This window comes from Protopterus annectens, chromosome 1.part2, assembly GCF_019279795.1.
Source record: "Protopterus annectens isolate FY-2018-M chromosome 1.part2, PAN1.0, whole genome shotgun sequence".
Taxonomy (NCBI): domain Eukaryota; kingdom Metazoa; phylum Chordata; order Ceratodontiformes; family Protopteridae; genus Protopterus; species Protopterus annectens.
This window is the reverse complement of record NC_056727.1, coordinates 776303756-776327360: the sequence shown is the minus strand read 5'-3', so window position 1 is coordinate 776327360 and position 23605 is coordinate 776303756.

The following is a 23605-nucleotide window of genomic DNA, read 5'->3' as shown; positions in this document are numbered from 1 at the left end:
TATCATGAATGTGTGTGCTGGCAGTCCTGGCAGTTATCATGACTCCCATATCTGTCACACATCACAGCTGTACCAGATGTTTGCAAGGGGGGGACATTTCACAAGGCCATTTATTGGGAGATGCTGGCTACGCACTGGAACCATGGAACAAAGGATCGTGTGGAGCAACACGTAATAGATTCAAGAAAAATCCTCACGAAATGTTCATCCAAATGCAGTACAGCAAAATAAATCCACCAGAATTGGTAAAAGCTAAAATCTGTTTATTACACCACAAGTGTTAAGCGCTTTCACTAGACAATGCTAGCTTCATCAGAACAATGAAAAAAGTTGGAACTCTCCATTTTAAATTAAAATTGGCGCCAAAACATGGCTGTTCTTAAAGAGATAAGTGATTAAAAAGTTTAAATAAGTTAAAAAATAAATGTAATTGTCCAAATACATTAGTTACTATATATCCTATTTATATATATGAAACTGCCACATAATATGTATATAATTGATTGCATTAACAAATAGCAATAATTAGCTGTTCAACAATAACAGAGGTTTTATAGAAAAATAATCATTGATGCCCAATATAGTTCCCTGTAAGCTAGGTAATTTTTTATATTACCACCTCTAGGGTCACTTTTAATAATCTCAACAATGGCAAATTTAAATTTGTGTTCATTACCGTTTTCCATTATGTGCCTAGCTAATGCATTTTTTATATCTTTCTTTTTAATACAGTACAGGTGTGTGTATATTCTTTTTCTCAGTTGTCTCTCGGTCTTCCCTATATAAAATATAGCTATATATACTAACATGCTTGATTTACAACTTCCTCTAGATGGATATATTTTGTTTCTATTCTTATTTCTCAAAATTAATGGGCTGCTTTCATATATACTAGAAAATTGATTACAAGTCCCACATTTAAAGGTGTGTGTGTTAACCTCATAGTTCCTGTTGTATCCCTGTTCAAGATATTTCTTGATATTCTTACCCATTTTGTTCACAAACCTTGGTTGGTTCCCTAATACTTCTGCTATTTCTTTGTCATTTATTAAAAAACGCCAGTTTTTAGTAATAATGTCTTTAATAATGTGACTAAAAGGACCAAATTCAATTATACAAGCTCTATTAAAATTGCTGGAAGTCTCATTGATTTTTCCAGTAATAGATATTTTGTTGGTAATATTTTCAGTATCATTCAAAATAGTATTAGTGCCTAATAATGGTAAATATTTAATTCCCCATTGGCCGATAACATATGAGGATACATTGTTCATTAATTCTGTGTCGTATCCCCTGTCCAGAAATAAAGATGTTATGTATTTGATTTCATTAATCATATCAACATAGTTAGAACACATTCTAATGGCTCTAATGCACTGACCTTTGTAGCTGTTACTTTTTACTTTTCTGGGGTGAAAACTGTTAAAGTCCACGTAAGAATTAGTAAAGGTGTCCTTCCTATATACAGTGGACTTTAAACTTCCTTCATCTACCGTTACCAAAGTGTCTAAATATGGTACCCCTCTTTGATCTACTACTGAGGTAAATTTAAGAAAATCACTGCTAGAATTAATATATGTGAAAAAATCTGAAAAAGAGTTATTGTCTCCATTCCATAAAATATAAATATCATCAAGATATCTAGAATAATATAAGATGGAATTAATATATGTACTGTCTAATATATATTGATCTTCCCAATCAAGCATAACCAGGTTAGCATATATGAGAGCACATGGTTTGCTTGAATATTTCTCCTTCATGAAAAATGCAATTATTGTCAAGAACTATGCTCATTAGATCTACTATGAGCATTATTTTGTCCCATGTCATTTTAGTATGCTTTCTCAAACTATTGATGAAGGCAGCAATGCCTTCCTCTGTAGGTATAGAGCTAAACAAATCAATGACATCTATAGTACTAAAAAGTATGCCATTGTGGTACTGATTAACGGGATAATTTTTTAAAAATTCCCAGGAGTCTTTGACTAGGTGCTTAACATCATCATAAATAGGTTTTAGTAAAGTATCAATGACTACTCCAATGGGGAAAGTCTTTGATTGACTTCCAGAAATGATAGGGCGGAATGGGGGATTGTCTTGATCTTTATGTACCTTGGGTACTCCTATAATGGTGGCTAAAATAGGATGTTCGACAGTCATAAATCTATATACATCTTCTGTTATCCTTTGTTCCAGGAAGTATTCCTCAAGGTACATATCTATCCGCCTATAAGCTATGTTGACCTCATTAAGAGAAATTACAGAATAATTGCCCGACTTGTGTAAAATATCAAGAATGATGGCACTGTAAGATAAAGTGTCATACAAAACTATGCCACCACCTTTGTCGGGCTTCATTATTCTTATATTGGGGTCGCTTTGTAACTCATTTAAAATCCTTTGTTCATCTATAGATAAATTATGTCTAACCTTTCGTCTATTAATATGTCTCTGTGCTTGATATATTTCCCTAGTAACAATTTGATCATATGTTCGTACAATAGGGTTATTCAAGGGCATGAAGCAGCTTCTCTTCTTTAAATTTTCTTGACTTTCCTTATTGGAATTCACATTGTTATCATTATTACCAAACATTAAGGCTAGATTCAATTTCCTAATAAATTTCTTAAACTCTAATATATTATCTACTAGACGAAATTTCGGGGTAGGGATGAAATTAAATCCTTTTGAAAGAAGACTGAAGTGTTCCTGTTCTAACTTAATACTACTGTAATTATATATTTTAAAGCTCCTGTACTCACTGACTGCTTTATTAGTAACAATGTTTTCTGTGTGTGAAACATGTACAATGTTGCTAATGCAGTCGGTGTTAACTAATATTTCTTTTTCCATTTCCCTGCCTTTTTCCATTTCCCTTGATTCAGTTCTCTTGGGGTGTGAAAAAACTGTTCATTGTTATAATCTGTACAAACTTCAGCTTCATTATTAATAAATGTGTTTGTAATCCTGTCCGACTTGTTGTATTCCCATTTATAACTCATATTTCTCTTGTACTGCTCTCTGTCCCTATTCAGTTTCTTCTGTTTACGTTCAAATGCATTGCCAGCTCTAACCTGTGCCATTGTAAATTGTTTATGAAACAAAGATTCCATTGTGGGAAAGCTAAATCTTGTATAATTAAATTATTAAGTTTTTCCACCTCTGTCATCAATTTACATAACTTAACATAATTATGTTTAATAAGCATTTTCATATATTGAAACCCAAAGTTGTCAAAAAGTGCATTAAACTCTGTTTCAACTTCAATGTTAATGTTTATACCCAAAGGTAACTTATATAATCTCAGTCCCATAGGTACAATGTTGATCGACAAACAATAATTTAAATAAGCATTGTCCAGTTTCACAGCGTTGATACTATTTAATTTCTTCCCAAATGCAAAAACCATGCCCTTTAAAGTGCCTGTACATTCAGTTCGATGATCCGATTTATTCCCCCAATGACTGGTATCAAATTTACATTCTTGTCCTAAAAAGTCTTGTAATTTGTGTTGTTTTAAATCAGACTTAATTTTAGAACCAGTACCTTTTACAAAATTATTGTCGCTGGAAACATGCGCATATGTCCGGACTGGCTGTGTTTGTTTGGGTCTAGTACCGACCCGCTTTGCTTCCTCAGATAAGTTACTAAAAGAAAAATCAAAGGTAAAGTCAAACAATTGGGGAATTAAATATTTACCATTATTAGGCACTAATACTATTTTGAACGATACTGAAAATATTACCAACAAAATATCTATTACTGGAAAAATCAATGAGACTTCCAACAATTTTAATAGAGCTTGTATAATTGAATTTGGTCCTTTTAGTCACATTATTAAAGACATTATTACTAAAAACTGGCGTTTTTTAATAAATGACAAAGAAATAGCAGAAGTATTAGGGAACCAACCAAGGTTTGTGAACAAAATGGGTAAGAATATCAAGAAATATCTTGAACAGGGATACAACAGGAACTATGAGGTTAACACACACACCTTTAAATGTGGGACTTGTAATCAATGTTCTAGTATATATGAAAGCAGCCTATTAATTTTGAGAAATAAGAATAGAAACAAAATATATCCATCTAGAGGAAGTTGTAAATCAAGCATGTTAGTATATATAGCTATATGTACGGTCTGTCCCTCGTTTTATATAGGGAAGACCGAGAGACAACTGAGAAAAAGAATATACACACACCTGTACTGTATTAAAAAGAAAGATATGAAAAATGCATTAGCTAGGCACATAATGGAAAACGGTAATGAACACAAATTTAAATTTGCCATTGTTGAGATTATTAAAAGTGACCCTAGAGGTGGTAATATAAAAAATTACCTAGCTTACAGGGAACTATATTGGCAAGTACTGACGGATGCCACAAGTACACCAGGCATCAATGATTATTTTTCTATAAAACCTCTGTTATTGTTGAACAGCTAATTATTGCTATTTGTTAATGCAATCAATTATATACATATTATGTGGCAGTTTCATATATATAAATAGGATGTATAGTAACTAATGTATTTGGACAATTACATTTATTTTTTTTTAACTTATTTAAACTTTTTAATCACTTATCTCTTTAAGAACAGCCATATTTTGGCGCCAATTTTAATTTAAAATGGAGAGTTCCAACTTTTTTCATTGTTCTGATGAAGGTGGTGTAATAAACAGATTTTAGCTTTTACCAATTCCGGTGGATTTATTTTGCTGTACTGCATTTGGATGAACATTTCGTGAGGATTTTTCTTGAATCTATTACGCACTGGAACCATGGATGATGACACCCATCAGAAATAAACGCACACCCACTGAAGAATGCCATAACATAATTAGAAACATCACAGAGCATGTGTTTGGGCTTCTGCCTCAATATATCTGGTGGAACCCTGCAGTACTCTCCAGCCACATGTGCAAATATGTTCACAGTATGTGCCATGCTACACAATATGATCTTGCGGAAACAGCTGCAGCAGGATAAGCAAAGGGAAGGGATACACAGTCCTCCACTAGTGCCTAGGTCACCACAGCCACAGGCACAGGAGGACTCAGAGGAGGAATCCCCGGATGATGTCCCTGTGCCAGATCACATGTGGAATAGTATGCTCTGGCTTTGTTTAAGAGACAATGTATAGCACATTCACTGACAACCTAGGGCCCTAAGAACTGACACTTTACTTCTACTCACATACATATAGTAAAATTGCTGATGCAAGGCAACCCACACAACTTGTACCTATCCGTGTATTGGCTGTGTACTGCTTGCGTCACACAGAGTCAGCCCTGAACTATAGTTTTGTCAACTGCTGCATTCGCCAGGTGAGTCTCTAACATACACATTACTTGTAAGCATTACTATAATATGGTATCATATGTATGGATCTGCTGCATCTATGCAAAGAAATATAGTGGGCTATGCGGACAGAAGTAACATCCACATGGGACTACAGATACTCAGTCCAATAGTATGTGTTCCCTAATAATCACTAGGCCTCATGATCAGAATATTCACTACATCAGTCAATGGAGGTGTTAAACAGTGGGGGTCACATAATATTTGGACTACTGTCTATCCCAGCAGATCATGTGCTGTTGTTCTTCCACCCCCCCAACACAGCAGTGTTTTCATATAACTGCTTTAACAGTAAGTCAGCAATAGCATATCAGTAGACCAGGCAATCTCAGGGCTGCAACACAGAACTCAATCACACATTGTATGTCACATGTAATGCAGGAATAACAATGTAGATATTTATGCTGTTGATTGTGTGATGAATGACTCCACTCTGGCAGCCTGTGTGGCTCAGTGGACTAGGGAAGTTAGTATGAGTGATGGTGTTGATGCTTCTAATCTGGAAGTAGGTACATCTTTTGCATGCAAGGTATTATTATGTTGGTGTTTTCGCACTCTGTGTGTGGTGTAACATTATGAACCTCAGTCACATATTAAGTACAGCAGACAGCTGGGGAATGCAGTGGACATTTTGAGTGATGTGCAATACTGCAGAAGCAGGGACAGATGTTAATGTCTGTAACATACCTCTCAACCTTTTAATGCAAGAAATATGTTCAAAGCCCAACAAAACGGGGGGGACAAAGGCCCACACATAGGGGCATATTTTAAATATTGCTCTCATAAACTTAAACAGTTGTTAGAATAACAGGGGTTGTTTCAACGAACATTTTTCTGAAGGATTTGAAGTCAGAAACTCAAATGTATGTCATTATTTAGTGACTTCAATCCTAAGTTCATCCAAGTGATTTGCCAGAAAACCACAAATGTTATGAGGAACAGACCAAAACTATGATTCTAAACTCTGGACATTCTGCGAAACTCTGGCAAGTTGAGAGGTATAGTCTATAACACACAAAATCCCAGACTGGAATACAGGTACATATGGTCTTGAGTCACTTTATAAGTACTGACAGTCACACTGGCCATGCCCAAATACTTCGTTAAAATGAGTGCAATTCTGCGCAATTCTGTTGCCCTGTCATCAGACTGACCTGTTATGTATAGATATGTCTATAGCTATGGTCATATACGTATACATATCCATCTGTCACTATCTCGCTCTTACACACATAGTATATCTATTGCTATGTAGTGTTAAATAGATATATACCAATATATAGCTATATATATCACAATGATACATAGACTCTCCCCATATAACTGCATAACACATATACATATCACACACACACACACACACACACACACACACACACACACACACACACACACACACACACACAGTTACATTTATAAATACATCCCTATTAATTACATAAATATTTGTGTGGATGTCTGTATTGTCCTGCATACCTTAATAATGGTGAATAAATCTGCACTATCACACATCCATACTGTTGCTCAAATGATCCAAACTAATGGCACAACAGTACATAATCCAATTACCTACAGACCCCTGTGCTTGCTGGATGTCACCATGTACAGAGATGCAGGTGAGCAGGTGGTGTAATGTATAATGTTGTCAATGCACCCATGGACAGAGTACATTGTTCCTGCCCACAGGTTTGACTATCTAACTGCAAGCAGCCACATATGGCCATACTAGTAAATGTACACACATAACTAAGATAATAGCAGTAATCTTACTGCTAGGATACTAGATGCAGATAATAGTATGAAGCAATATCACTCTGCAGACCACAGATGCTGTTCAACACAAACCTAGTTTGTGTAATGCATAAGCACTGTGCCTGCAATTGCCTATTCAACAGACTCAACGTGTGGAGTGTGCAATAAGTACTGTGATCTATAATGAATAAGAATAGATAGGTAAGAATTCTAATCTCACTCCAGGCTACTTGGTGAGTGTGTGTGCATGTGTGTGTATACCCCTACAAAACAACTGCCATGCCTTCATGGGCTACCCACCTGCAATGGTTATGCACATTTTGGCCCTGTAACTTGCTGCTAGCTTCGACACTGCCCTCTTCTACAAGGCCTGATGATGTCATCCACCTTAAGACTACCAGCTGATAGTGTATTGTCAAGACTCCAGCCATGCCCTGTGTGATGCATACTGTGATCTATAGTGTATAAGACTAGATAAGTGGGGGTTCTAATCTCACTCCAGGCTACTTGGTGTGTATGTATGTCCTGATGACATAAATATGATCATCTTGGTAACATAGAAATCAGTAGGGTTTTGCAGTATTTTATTTGTAGCATGTGATGTGGGCCCCAAAGGACTGACCACAACAAGGCCTGACAATGTCATCAAGCATAATATGTCCTGCACTGATAGCAGACATGAGGTGTGTTGTGTGCATTACATAGTGTGATCTGTAGTGTGCACCATTACATAGGTATGTGCTCTCATCTTCGTACTCCCAACTGGTACTACGTGTATGCCTTGGCGTGTCCTGTATGCAGTGATTTTAAGTGGTGCTAGCCTCAATGTACCCATGGTTGTGTGTGAGCCTGATAGTGCATTTTACATCATGCTATAGAACCATGGGATGCTTGAACTTCACTGACATAATGGCCATACAGCCCTCACAATCATAGACATCTTTATACCCATAGTTACAGGATCAGCACATATTGTCCCAGTCCAAGAGGGACACAGAAAGATGCCCTGTGCTGAGATAATGGTCACCCAGCCAATCATACAGATAGCATGTGGTGAGATGCACTGAGGTGCTCTGTGTCCTATTATGCAGGGTTTTGTTTCAAGGGTGTGTTTAAGTCTGCTAGACAAATCTCTCCCACAAGCATGTAGCACTGTTGTCACATACGAGGTTAATGTCTTTACAGTAGGTTATCAATCTACTATGCCTTCTACAGATAGGCAACACATGCAATCAAGCAGGGTCACACATTGTCCTGTATGGAAGGCGCAGATCACCTCTGAGTAGTCTATATGCCACAAGTGACAAAGACACACATTGCAAAAGATCCCCATTGAGGAGGGACCTTGTGAGGGACCTTATTGTTGTGTGCAACTGCCAGTACTGCTTGGAAAGGTACATCACCAAATGGCCATTGCACTCAGATATTGACATGCTGCGGGAAGCGTATATGGAGGTTATGAGTATGCCACTTACAAGTGACTGTGGCCTCAGCTATGCCATATGATTTCTGCCATACCACTTTAGAGACACGTTTATCTGAGGGATATTAGGCCCCAAGAGACTCCCAAACAAATTGCTGATTCCTTTAATATCTTCTTTACTGAAGCCATCCAGTCACTTGCTAACTCTCTACCTCCTGTATCCTCTAATCTGCTCTCCTCCTCAACTAACTCACCACCTACTTTCCAACTACAATGTGTGCCTACATCCCTCATCTGTAACCTCCTTGAAAAACTCAAACCCTCTACCCCCTCTGCTGACCTCTTACCTGCTAAATATCTGCAAATAGCAGCTAAAGTTATTGCTTACCCTATCTCGATCCTAATAAATAGAACCATAACAGAAGGTACCATCCCATCCATCTGGAAAGTCTCCCATATAATCCCCCTACACAAAGGTAGCAACTCAACAGAACTTTCTAACTTTCATCCAATTGCCCTACTCTCTCCCATAGCTAAAATCATGGAAAAATGCATCCACCGTCAACTGTTAGACCACCTTCTCCAAAATAGCCTATTAGCTAGCTCTCAGCATGGCTTTAGACCTTTCCATAGCACCACTACTGCCCTTCTATCATTTTCTGACCACATTAACAAAAACCGTAACAATAACACCCTGTCCTCTGCAATCTTTATTGATCTTTCAGAAGCATTCGACATGGTTAACCATCAGCTACAGTTGAATTTTCTTAAGTCCCTCTCACTTGATACTCAAGCACTACAGTGGTTCAAGTCCTACTTAGATAACAGGCAACAGGTGGTGCTTTGGGATAACACTCTATCCTCCCACCTTCCTGTCACCTTTGGTGTACCCCCGTGTTCTATTTTGGGCCCTCTTCTATTCTCTATCTTTATAAATGATCTATCTATTAATATCACCCAAGCTACATCCCTACAATATACAGATGACTCCACATTAATATCCTCAGCTACAGTGCCATCTGAACTGCAGTCCCTTACCCAAAATGTCTTTGAGCTAGTAGAAGAATGTTTTTTACAGCGTTGTCTCCTTAACCCTAAAAAGACTAAACTATTGCTGTTTACTCCTACACAAAAGTCCACCCCAACTGACTTCATTATCAAATCTAAAAATGGCACAGTTATATCTTATGACACTACCACCAAATTCTTAGGAGTAACTATTGACCACAACCTTAACTATGATACTCATATCAACACCACAATAAAAGCAGTTAACCGAAAACTAGGCTCCCTCAATAAAATTAAACCCTTCCTTACTCCCATAGCTAGAACTACTATTGCCCACACCCACCTTATGATGTAAAACAAATCACCGTCAGAAAAAAACAAGTAGCTTTTATTACAACAAGCAGAGCTTTCAGTCAAACTACCTTCTTCAGTGCTAAACATCATACTACATTTTCTCATTCATTTAAAAGGAGCAAAGCAGATACAATGTGACCACAGCCATGCAATCACAAAGTACCCTTAATTAAGTACTTATAAACACATAAATTACATAAATACACTTCAATATCTTATAAAATATTATAAATTATACTGTTGCATCCTAACAAGGACAGGCTTAATACTAATTTTGTTGTTTATACCTGGTTCACTATCTGCACAGAGCCTAAGTATCCACTCATATTCTTTATTTTCTAGGTAATTGTTTATGGCCCCAGCCCTCACATCTTTATATACATTCTCTATTACTCTAAAGGTAAAGGTGTGGTCTATTCCTTTATCTAAAATGTGCTTACACAATGCATTCTTGATGCATTCTTGTAATTTTTCCTTCTAATGTTGGATTTGTGTTCTATTATGCAGTCTTTTAACCTCCTTGTCGTTTTCCCTACAAAAAATGATCTGCACTTTTTACAGGTGGCCAAATAGACCACATTAACACTATTGCAAGTTGCTATAGAGGAAAAATTAAACTTCCGACCAGAAGTGGGATGTATAAATTCTTCACTATTCAGTTTTTCTATATCAACACAACAGCTACATGCCATACAAGTATAAGTCCAATATTTCTGCCCTGTTTTATTTTTAGCTAAACTTTTAAAGTCCTTATAACAGAGTTTTCTCTTCAAACATTTTAGATTCTTATATGAAAAAGATGGTTTAGAATCTATTATATTATGTAGTTCAGGCAAAGCTAAGAGAATTACCCAATTTTTTCTATTATTTTCTGTAGTTCTTTCGTTCTTAAATTCTACGTAGTAACCTTATTGTTTTCTAAAACTCTTTCTACTGTCTGTTTTCCTTGGCCAGAAACTGGACTTGCATCCTCACTTCTGACTATCTTTACCCTTTCAATCACTTCCATAACATCCTTATAATTATACCCACTACTGACAAACTCTTCTATCATGTTATTCAACTGATGTTCAAACATAGTCTCATCAGTATTCATCTTACTTACTTTATATATCTGGGCCTTTATTACTCCTCGAATGATATGGGGGGTGCATACTTTGCCAGTGCAGGTATCTATTAGCCTGTACTTCTTTCTTATGCACACCAATGTGAATTATATTTCCTTCCTTCTCAATAACACATCTAAAAATACTATACTGTCAATAGAACAATTCATCTTAAAAATAAAAGAAATTTTGTAGTATTGTTTAGATAGGACACATATTCTAACCATTCATCCATGTTTCCATTCCATATAAAAAAAAAAAATCATCTACAAATCTTGAGTAAAATTCAATCTTCTTATTTAAAACATTTGCATCAGTACTCATATACTTTTTCTCCCACTGATGAAGCATAGTGTTAGCATACGTATTGGCCACAGGAGTACCCATGGCCACACCTGTTTGCTGCAAGAACAATTCCTCCTCAAAATAAAAAACATTTTTTGTCAACACTTTTTGTAGCATTGAACAAATTTTTCCCACATCTATTACCATCATATGTGTCTCTGCAGTTAAAAATTCATGTATGGCTGAAATGCCAAACTCATTTGGTATGACGGTAAACAATGAAGTTATATCTAATGTTACAAACATATAGTGCAAATCTTTCACTTCTCTATTATCATGCCATGCTTTCAGTTTTAACAAAAAGTCAGTAGTATCCTTAATTACTCCAGGACATAATTGTAAAAACTGTGAGAGACTCTTTTGCAAATATATTGACAAAGGTTCTGTGATCCATCCTCCACCTGAGACTATAGGTCTCATCGGAGGCTTATCAATAGATTTATGCACCTTTGGTATCCCATAAATTTGGGGTATATGAGGACATTGTACAGATAAAAAATTAAACAGTTCTAAATCAATCTCACCACTTAATTGCATGTCATAAATTATCATATTTATATCAAAAATTATTTTCCTAACATCATTAGGCATCACTTTTTTAAAAGTATTTACATCATTCAAAAATGCATACACTGAATCCACATATTCTTACATTTCATTATAAGCACCGCTCCCCGCTTATCAGCCTGCTTTATAATTATGTTCTCATTCCTTTCAAGTTCCTTCATAGCCTCATATTCGTCATATGTTAAATTATACCTTTTTGTTTTAGTTTCAATTCATATAAACACCTAATTTCTCTTTCGCAAATATCATGAATAGCAGAAACCACAGGATTACTAATAGGTACAAAAACACTTCTTTTCTTACATCACAAATTCATAGGTTCATCATTATTTTTAAATAGCAGCTTCAAGTTAAGGTTTCTAGCAAAGATTTTAAAATCAGTCAGTGCATTAACTAAGTCTTCGCTAGTGCTAGGTATAAATTTAAGCCCTTTTTTCAATAATGAAATATAGGGTTCTGTTAGTACAAAGTCTGTTAAATTTAGAATACCTTCATGTATTTTTGCTGTCATCAGGCTGTTTTTTTTACCTGCCAAACTGGACTGTCCCCCTTCCGCTTCTGTCTGTTTGGGGATTGTTTCTGCAGCATACAACCTTTCATCAAGCCTTTATCCAAAACGTTAACCTTTTCAGGAAAGTTCAAATGGAATCGCATTTGCGATCCAGACTGAACTAAATGTAAAGTACTTTTTTAATTTATGGATTTATTGCTCAGTGATGAAGCACTTAGGCATTCCGTGGTCTCTATAACCGCCATCTGAGTTGAACGTACTTGTGTAGAGGCAGTAGGAGCGGAACTTGCCTCTTCATCAACTGACAAATGAACCAGTTGTGTCACTTCCTTCTGGCATGTGGGTGTGGTTATGGTTCCTTCCTGGAAGCTGTCAAGCTGGTCTAGCCAGCCTTTCTGTTCTAAAATAACTTTATTTTGCCTTTCATTTCTCGGCCATGAAAAGATATGGCCTTGTTTAAAGTCATTTATATCATGCAAAAGTTTATGTTTCTTCCCAACCTCCAGGTGATCATCAAGCATTTTCAGCCTATCTAACATTTTCTGGTATATCTCTGCCATATCCTAAAAACTAGGTAATTGCACCAACTCATCTTCAAGCTGCATTATTTCATTTTTTAAAGTATTTTCAATATCCATAAAATAGTCATTCATTAAAGTCATATAATTGAAACTAAGTTTAAGAGTAAGCTGTTGCCAACGTTTTAATAATTCAGGATAAACGTTGGCATAAGAAGGCATTTTAAGGACACAAAGTCCTCGAGGTACTACCCCCAGTTCTAAATAGGCTGAAAAGCTAAGTCTTTGCCATTGAAAGTGTTTATATGTACCTGTCTTCCTCTCCAGAAGTTGCAGCTGTTTTTCAAATTTCATATTGATTTTAGGTTTTTTATTAGTTATTTGCATATTTGATGAAGTAAGATGTAACAGGGGATTGACCTCCATTACTAGTAGGCTTCTAATGGATCCTGATAATTCAATTATGTTCTCCACCTTATCTCAACTCTTTTTATACCTCTCCAAAATATACAAATGTATCTAAAAGCAACCTCAACAAGCTGGCAATCTCCTACAATAACATTGCCAGATTTGCTACCGGCTCCCCTTTCAGTACCCATCACTGCCAAAATCTGAAACAACTGGGTTGGCTGGAACCGCATAATCAAATTCTATTCCACCAACTGAATATTACCCATAAAACCCTTTATCATCCAGGTAACACACCAATTCTCATGAGTCTAATCAGCCCATATAAAAATCTCACAAACCTATGCTCAGCAAATAAACTACTGGTATCTAGACAAAAATCCAACAATAAAGCAGGAGATTCCCTTTTCTCTAACACTGTGGGAAAAAGCTGGAATCTACTTCCTGGTGAACTCACATCTCTTTCTTCAACTACACTATTCAAAAAGAAACTCAAATTATACCTTACAACCCACTGGCTATGTCCTTGTACTAACCCTGACTAAGATCTCTCTTCCTGTTATCCTAGGTTATAGCATCAGTTTACTACTCACTTTTTGGCCACTTTAAGACCACTGCCTTCTAAGTTGGATTTATTGTACCCAGGAAAGACTGTATGTACATGTCACTGCCTTATTGATGAGTTACTGCCCTCAACTAGTTCTCCCAATCTTGTTTATAACTAGTCTGTTCTCCTGTGCCTTACTTATAACTTTGATTTGGGAATCTCCCACATCCTTCTGAATACTCTTTTCTTCAACTATTGTTTGATTAAAAAAAAGGGGGGGGGATTTTCTTTTTGTTCTACTTTTATCTGTCATGAATGCTAAGTTACCATGTAACACCTGTTTTGTCTGACAAGTAATCTGTAACTGAACTTTAATGTTCTATTTGTTCGTGTCTTTTATGTAGAGCTTTTCTCCCCGGGTCTCTACTGAAAATGGACATATATCCAGTTATACTAGCCCAGTCAACAAATGTAAAATAAAATAAAATAAATAAATAAATTAGGTGTAAACCTGTGTGGCCAGGTCTATGTGCCAGGTTCGTTCACCCCTGAGTATGAACATCACATGTTGTGACTGACGTGCTACTTACCAGGTACATAGATCTTACCAATGGAAATGATACTGTATATATACTTGCATGGAGTTTATGGCCATTAGTATGTCAACAAGCATGTGTTTGCAATACCCCCTTGCAGCATAGTGACATATCACAGAAACTCTATGTGTGCTCACAATTTGCAGGCATCAGCCAACATTGTTAGCCACAGTCAGTCAGTAGTTGCGTGTATTGTGGTTGAATGGATTTTAAGCAGTAGAGGACCCAGGACTGCACCATGTTGAGCACTTCTGCTGACAGATCAGCTATTGGAGGTGGATGTCCCTATGTAGTGTATATGTACCAGCAATGGGCCGCTTAATGACCCCTACAATGATAGTATCATGAATGCCTAAGTGGGTGCTTTGTAAATGTTGCCTGAGTGGGGGGAAATAGTCAGATGGCTTTGCTCACTCTAGGGGGTTGTATGCCCTTATGTACCCTCACCCAGGTCTATGGTGACTGCCACATAAATGTCCACCACGTGTAACAGTCATGCTCCCCGTGTCACACATCCAAACTGTGTACAGTCAACTGTGTGTAGAACACACATATGTGTGCTGATCAGCTCCATGATGATTGTCCCTACAGGCATACAGATATGGACACTCAGACGAAGACGTGTATAGTTATGTTGGTCAGTGGATGCAGCACCTCTGTGCAAGGGTATAACAGTTAAACAAACTAAATTCACAACATGAACCAGTAGATAAAATAGATAAAATAGCAGTTCAATAACAATCCAACGGACCAAGCAAGTAATCCAGTAAAAAGTTTAATCCAGTGTAGTAAAAAGTATATAAGGGTATAACAGTTGCCATTGTCCAGTCAGCTGATGTGCAGCCAGTAGTGTCAGTATCATTGCAAGGGTGTCCCAATGGTATTAGTAATCCTTGTAAGATCACATGTGGGATGCAGCCTGGAATGTTATCATGTGCAATAGATGCTGTGTATCTTCCAATAAGAGGCCAGTTATGAACTACACTGTTAATATGGAAGTTTTTGGACAGGTTGTAGGAATGTCATGTGTCACATGTGGCGGAGACAAGGGAGTGTAGTTGACACAGACAGTGTGGGTGTAAAGGTAAGGTATGAATCCAGACTCCAGACCCATCATATGTGGCATCATGACATATGAGGTCACCGACAATCTAGGCCTGTCCTTTGAGGTCACACATGTAACTACACAATGTGTTGTGGTTCTGCTTTGCATGGCTGGCTACTTTTGTCACTCACTATGTCTACTCAACATCACAACAACACTATATGCTTCTTTTAGCTGAGGAGGTAGTGCCTCCATGTTGGGGGGGCACCCTCATCCCAACTGATACACATCACTGTCCACCTGTTATTGTACAGTCTGCTAATTGCAGTTGTCCACCAGTCAGGTTTGCTAAGCAATGATGAGCCTGTGTCCCTCCTGTCACATATAGCCAGGTTCAGGCAGTTATAATGCTGCTGACATAATGCATGGGTGTAGAGCTCTGCATACTTGCTTGTCCCGTCTGAAGGTGGAGGTACAGTCATGCTATGTCAACCATCCCACAGGTGGTAATAAATGTCTGTCTTGACATATATGTCTGTATTGTCTGCAAATAGGGTAAATGCCATAGTTCTAAGGAGACTGATCTGTGGCCAGAACCCACCAGGGAGGACCTCACATTGGGAGGTCTGTATTGGTCACCCATACTGATAAACACATGATGCACTACATTGGTTCCCCACATGGGGATGTCACTGCACTGCTGTAGGGCATTGTAGGTAAGGATCTGGACCATCCTTTGGGCATGTGAGCTGGAGCACAACTAAGCAACACAGTGTGTACATATTACACTTCCCTAATGTGTTTGTCTGTGCTCTGTACAGGCACCTTGAATGACTCTCTTCCTGCAACATGCTGGAAGTAACTGCAACACTTACTTGCACAGAGGACAACTAGCATGTAGTGCCAAGCAGTGTCCCCAGAGTCATGTTACCTGAAATGCCATGATAGGAGTTAGCATGGATACAAGTACTGACACTGTCATACACCTAGTGACACTGGACCAAACACTGTTACTTTTGCTCAAGGCCAGATCATGCCTACCGACTGTAACTGACAGAGCCCATTGACTGTTACACTAGGAAATGGATGTTGGACATATGTCTCACTCCACCAACTATGGCCTGACAAGGTGTTTGATAGTATTAGGCCAGCAGGCCTTGCTGGAAACTGCGTACATCATGTACAGAGTGCTATGTCAGCTGGTGGATAGGCAAGTGTCTGGCAGTCATACTCTGGGAAGATAGCATTGGGAGACCTACACTGCAATGATGCCAGTCACCAGTGGGGTTCACTCTCTTCCATTATTGGCAAACCCCATCTATTTATTCCATCTCTGCAGTCACAGCCACTGTCAGTGAACTCTGATTGAGTACATTAGCAGGTGATTGCATATTGGGAGCTGTCACAAACTCCCACACAGAACCAACAGTTATCCAGGATGGCCTAAGACACAGTCAGTTGTACTTTGAGCCATTGACAAAGACTAACTGCCAACAACTGCACAATACTATCCTGTGGGAAATCATCCACCCCTGCAAAATACTGTAGTGTCTGCACACTGCACACAGTTGAGCCATTACACATGGAGTTATGGACACAGAGTAATGTAGCCTTTGACTCTCACTGGTCGGTAAGGTGTGGGGATGCATTCACTGGTGTACAACCTACACCAACAGGTTTGGGATGTAAATCCCAGACTGTCACTGCTATACATAATGTGGCAGTAATCACACCTATCATGTGTGCAATGGCACCCTTGCTATATCACTACACAGGCATATTGTACACCAATACACAGCATAGGTAACATGTGCTATAGAGTCCGTGTCACAACTGTACACATGTAGTCTGTCTCCTAAATGCTTTGGAGGGGATGTGTATAGCTCCATACAGGGAGGTGTCGGATCCCACTGTGTACCTCCTGCATATCCATGACAGGACTAACACGTGTCACCTGTTCTACACACCTACAACATCACTGTGGTATACATAGTACATGCTGGAGAGAAAGATGTGTAACACAGACAGTACGCCATACATGAAACAGGTCCCCATGCATGTGAAGCACACATCTGCTGTGACACAGCATGTGCAGGTTACAAAATAGGATGCAAAACATGACAATCATAATGGGTGTCAGGCAACTGTTTGTACTGGACACAGGATATTTGTAGATGGGTCATCTACAGCACCACAGCTTGTAGCTGACTGAGTTCCTAAAACCCTTGTGAGACTTATCAAAGGTAGCAGACCTGTTCACAGATTAGGGATGCACAAGTACGCTGAATGCTGCCATTGTCCTTGTTAGCCTGGTATACACATATAAACCTATGGAGCCATGCACTTATAGTGCCGTACCTTGCTGAAGACATATTTCTACTGTGCTGATACACCATCCTGTGCTGCTTTATTGCCACTGTGTATCCACAGATTACACCAACAGACTTCTGAAACAGAAACATAAACAGGTCCAAAACACACCTGTCATTGTGTAACTATACAGCCATTACAACATCATACAACATGAGGTACACAGAATTATGTGGCATATTTGTGACAAATGTCAGCATACAGTATCTGTTGTTAACCACTACAAGTGGCATGACAAAACAACACTGCATTACACAAGTACATGTTAACTAATATAGTCACCCTGTGCATCAGACACATAGCTTCATTTCCCTACATTGATGGTGAGGATGACAGGAATGTGGCACAGGTATCATCACTTGCACAAAGTGTTGTGTGAGGGTGCAGGAGGCCTAGGCTGACCCAAACCATTGACAGAATATGTGTGAGTCAAGAAGAGAAGCAGGTAAGACGGACCATAGAAAGGTGCCATGTGTGTCTGTAGTTGACTTGCATTTGACAGTGGTGTGTGAGTGTGTGCATGTACACAGTCAAGCTCAGTACTAGCCCTACATGTGTGTATGTTGGACAGCTTTGGACCATACAAGGTAGAGTTCACAGTTCACTGTCTCCGGCTCCGAACATGGGAACTGTTTCTGCTAGGAGTTGCACTTGCTCCTCCATTCCCAAGGTCAGATCCTCTTTTGTGCCTTTTGAATATTACTGCCCTGGTCATCTACCGCACCTCTCTCTGCTCCCCCTACCCCACTACCCCTGCTCTCACAAGCCTTTAAGAGACCTATCCAACCTACTCACCCTCATATCTTGCCTCACACCTAGCCTTATACCCAACCACTCACTTTACTAGCTATTTCTCTATTTCTCTCTTGTGAATCGAAGGGGAGCACTTGGCACTAATTCTTTTACATCAAATCAATAGTGGCCCTGAGATGGAGGTCTCGGTAAAAACAGAACTGTGAAAAAGCTGTAAAACCTGGTAACCTGGTCAGGATGTTTTGGTTCAGGTTTTGTGGTTGAAGTTGTCCTTCTTAGTAGATATCAGTGATCCACAGTGGTTAGCAGCAATTAGGATTAATTTAATTCTTATAAACAATTGAACATATTAAAATCGAAGTAAAGAAATAAAGCGATAATTAGTGTAAAAGTTCATTTTATTAGCATGAAAGCAGGGCAGAGTTAAGTGCTCATCTGCCCTGCTTTCATGCTAATAAAATTAACTTTTATGCTAATTAGCTGGTCGCTTTATTTCTTTACTTCGATTTTAATATGTTTAATTGTTTATAAGAATTAAATTAATCCTAATTGCTGCTAGTCACTGTGGATCATGGATATCTACTAAGAAGGACAACTTCAACTACAAATCTTGAACTGAAACATCCTGACCAGGTTACAAGGTTTTACAGCTTTTTCACAGTTCTAGTTCTCTCTTGTCTCTTACAGGATTATCCACTCTAACTTCCACATACTTTGCAGCTTGCTCCTCACTCCTACTTCTTTCACCCACACAGACTCACTATTCTTTACCTCTGGCTCATAGCCTCACTTCTCCCTACCACAGTCTCTCCATGCATCCCCCCAGACTTTCCCAGCTTAACAACTGATCTATCTCTCTCCATAGATTTTGTGCAGAAACAATAAGGAAACCATCTAACTAAACTGCATAAATCTCCTGTACTGTTTTCCCTTACCTCCTCACTGATTGTTTTTCTCTCTACAACTGCTTCACCTTCAGGGTGGTGCTACCCCGCTCCACTCACTTTGCTTCCCTACCCTAGCCCCATTCCCACTGACTCCCTTATCACTTACACTTATAGTTCCTAACCACACCTTCAAATCAGCTCTCCCTCCCACTCACCCAATCACTTCACACCTATACTACCCCATAATAATCTACCTCACCACACCCTGTATACTGCGCTCCCTCACATCACTTAACTAATTACAGCCTAACAGCTTTCTACTAATTACTCCCACTTCTTCAAGTACAACAAAACATGTCCTCCCCACCCAAAACACAACTTCTAATGACTTTACTATACCTAATAACTATCTTTTCTCTATACACTCTGTCCATCTTGTCCTCTTACCACACAAAACTTTATAGCAACACCTCACCACCAGGTGAGACCAGATCATTAGCCAATACAATAAAACTACAAAACTTCCCCCTATCACCATGTGACCTTCCCCCCTTCAAAACGTTTTCCTGATTATATAATAAGCCAGCAAGCAAAACTAACCCATGTTATTATTCCCAAAAACAAATCAAAATAATACACAAACTAACTAACTCAAACGTAAGTCAGCCAAATCCTCTATACTTAAGACCTACCTCATCTGTCATCCTGTTAAACTTAAATGTAAGAAGCATACTTAACATAACACAGGACCTTTATGCCCTGTTAGCTCTATACAAACCAGATATTGTTGTGTTAACTGAAACTTGGCTTAAACCAGAACACCACAATAATGAGATCACTGCCTCTGGTTACAATATTATACCTACAGATAGGTTAGGGAAAAAGGGTGGTGGAGTAGCAATATTATTCCAAAATCATCTCAATATAGAACAAACTGGTTGTAATTCCCAGGAAATCAAAGATTTAGAGCTAATTCTTGCCAAATTAAAACTAAACACCAACAAACACATAATTATTGCAGGTGGCTATATTCCACCAGGCAATAATATTACTATAATGGAAAACCTGCTAAACTGGACAACAACCTCCCTTCCACAAGAGACCATACTATTAGGTGACTTTAATATTGACTGGTCTGACTGTACCAGCCACAATCCCTCTACCTACATTAACCTTCATGGATTCACCCAAATTATATCTATCCCTACTAGAATTGACAAAGCAACCAAACGCGAGTCCATCCCAGACTGGATTCTGCTATCTGACCCCACTCTCGTACATCAGTCAGGCTGTCTTCCAGACAGTCTGAGTGACCGTCAAGCAACCTATCTAATTAGAAATAGATCCCACCACATTAACCAACCCATCCTCAGAGTTGTACCTAACAAAAAGTCTCTCAGAACCAGTGATCTAATAAATGCTCTACAATGTTGCAATTGGACTCCCCTAAAACAACAACTCCTAGATGAAACTGTGTAACACTTAAGCTCAACCTTCTTATACATCTTAAACCATCATGCTCCCTCCCGTACCATTAGGGTCAAAACTAACTACGCCCAATGGCTAACAAAATACACTAAGACTATAATGAAAGAAAGGGACAAAACCTGGCCACAATACCAGAAATTCAAAACCACTACCTTGAGACAAAACTATCTGGAACTTCACAACAAAGCCGAAAGGAAAATTAAACTTGATAAAACCAATTACTACAAATCCATGCAGAAAAAATATGCTCACAACCCTCAAAAATTCTGGGCCACATTAAATAGTCTGCTTCACCCAGGGAAACTTACTACTCCCACCCCTGTATTATCAAACAACCAAGAGGACATCACCACTCAATTTAACAACTACTTTACTAAAACAATCCCAGCCCTTGCCAAGACCCAAAATAGTACTAGTAGCCCCATTCCACCAACTAACCCTATCCACACCAGTTCACTTAACATGCCCCCCAGTTTTTCTCTAAATCCAGTTCCCACTAAGACAATAGCCAAACTCCTCAAAAATATTTAAACCAACCACACTAGCTGCTGACAATCTCCCAGCAGACTTCCTTCAGTTAACTGCAGAGGCTATAGTCTACCCCATATCTGTTCTCATAAATAGGTCTATAACAGAATGTAAAGTTCCTGACACATGGAAAATATCACACATTATCCCACTGCACAAAGGAGGTAACGCTCTTGAACTCACAAACTATATCACTCAATTGCAATTCTATCTCCATTATATAAAATATTGGAGAGAGTAGTTCATTCTCAACTAATGCAGTACCTCCTAAACAAGAATCTACTATCTAAATCTCAGCATGGCTTTCGATCTTCCCATAGCATCACCACAGCATTACTGTCATTTACCAACATAGTCAATTAATTAGGAACAAAGGATTATTCATATCCTCTATATTCTTAGATCTATCTAAAGCCTTTGATATGGTTAACCACCATAGACTCCTCAAAACTCTAAATACCCTTAACATGAGCTCCTCCACTATATCATGGTTCAACTGCTACTTATCAGGCCATCAGCAAGCAATCCTTTGGCAAGACCAATTGTCCCCCACTATTACCAGTAACCGTAGGAGTCCCTCAAGGTTCCATCCTCAGTTCTCTTTGCTGTTCTCCCTATTTACAAACCAAATAGCTTCATCCTCCTCCTCCTCTGCCTCAATAGTGCAATACGCAGATGACACCACTATTATATGTACTGCCCCCACGCTAAATGAACTACTAACCCTCACTCAAAATAACTTTTCTTTGCCGAAGCTTAGTTCTCTAACATTAAACTTATTCTTAATCCCCCAAAAAACAAACTAATGCTCTTTAGCCCTGGTGAATCACCTCCCCCAAATAATGAGTTTACCATTCATTCCACTGACACTACTCATATCACTCCAACAACACACACAAAACTGCTAGGCGTTGAAATAGACAATAATCCAAAATTTGACATACACATAGCACAAACAATCAAAAATGTAACTAAAAAGCTTGGTCTCCTTTACAGGAACAAACACTCCATCACTAAACATACCAAAGCCACTATAGCAAGAACTCACCTCTTATCCATCCTCCTTTATGCCTCCCCCATCATGACTAATCTCCAACACACAGAACTAAACAAAATGGAAGCTTATTACAAGAAGATAGCCAAGTTTGCAACTGACGCTTCCTATAGATCCCACCATTGTCTATCCCTTAAGCAACTTCACTGGCTGGAGTTGCCTCACCTACTCCTACTCAGTCAACTCACAATAGCACACAAGATCTCCTACCTTCCCAGCTCTACTACAGCTAATTCAGCCCTACATCCCCACTAGAACCTTAAGATCTACTAACCAAAACCTCTTAAATGTCATCAAACACAAAAATGATGCAGAGAAATCTCTCTTTACATGCACTACTGTCAGAACCTGTAATTCACTCCCAAGTCAAATTACTTCCACCACCTCTACTAACAATTTAAAAAAAACTCCTGAAAATCTGCTTTGGAAACAGCTGGCTTTGTTCATGTCACACCCTCGGCTAATCCACCCCACTGCAATGTTGCAAGGACTCCAGCAGGGATCATGCTGTTTCCTCTGATATACCTGGTTATCCACTGATATGTTCTAACTCACTGGCTCACTGCCAGATACTGTATAGAACAAACACCACTCAAAAAAAAAAAAAAAAAACCCTGATCATTATGTATCTGTTTAGTTGTTTAAACATTGTAATGTATATTGTACTACAGACACTAGAACTTGTTAAAATTTCCTCATGTATTTCCTCATGTGTGCACATATGTATTCTATTATATTTCTTATGGTTTATGTATACTTCTTATTGTTTACCGGTATACGATTTCATGTGGAGCTTTTCCCCCCCGGGCCTCCTCTGAAAATGGGCCTATGTCCAGTTGGACTTTCCCGGTTAACAAACGTAAAGTAAAAAATAAAATAAATAAATAAATAAAAAAGAAGTGGTGCTAGTACCTGACGGTGACTGCTGTCTGCTGGGACTGTGTCCCCCATGGGAGTACGCAGGACCACGAGCCCATGGCC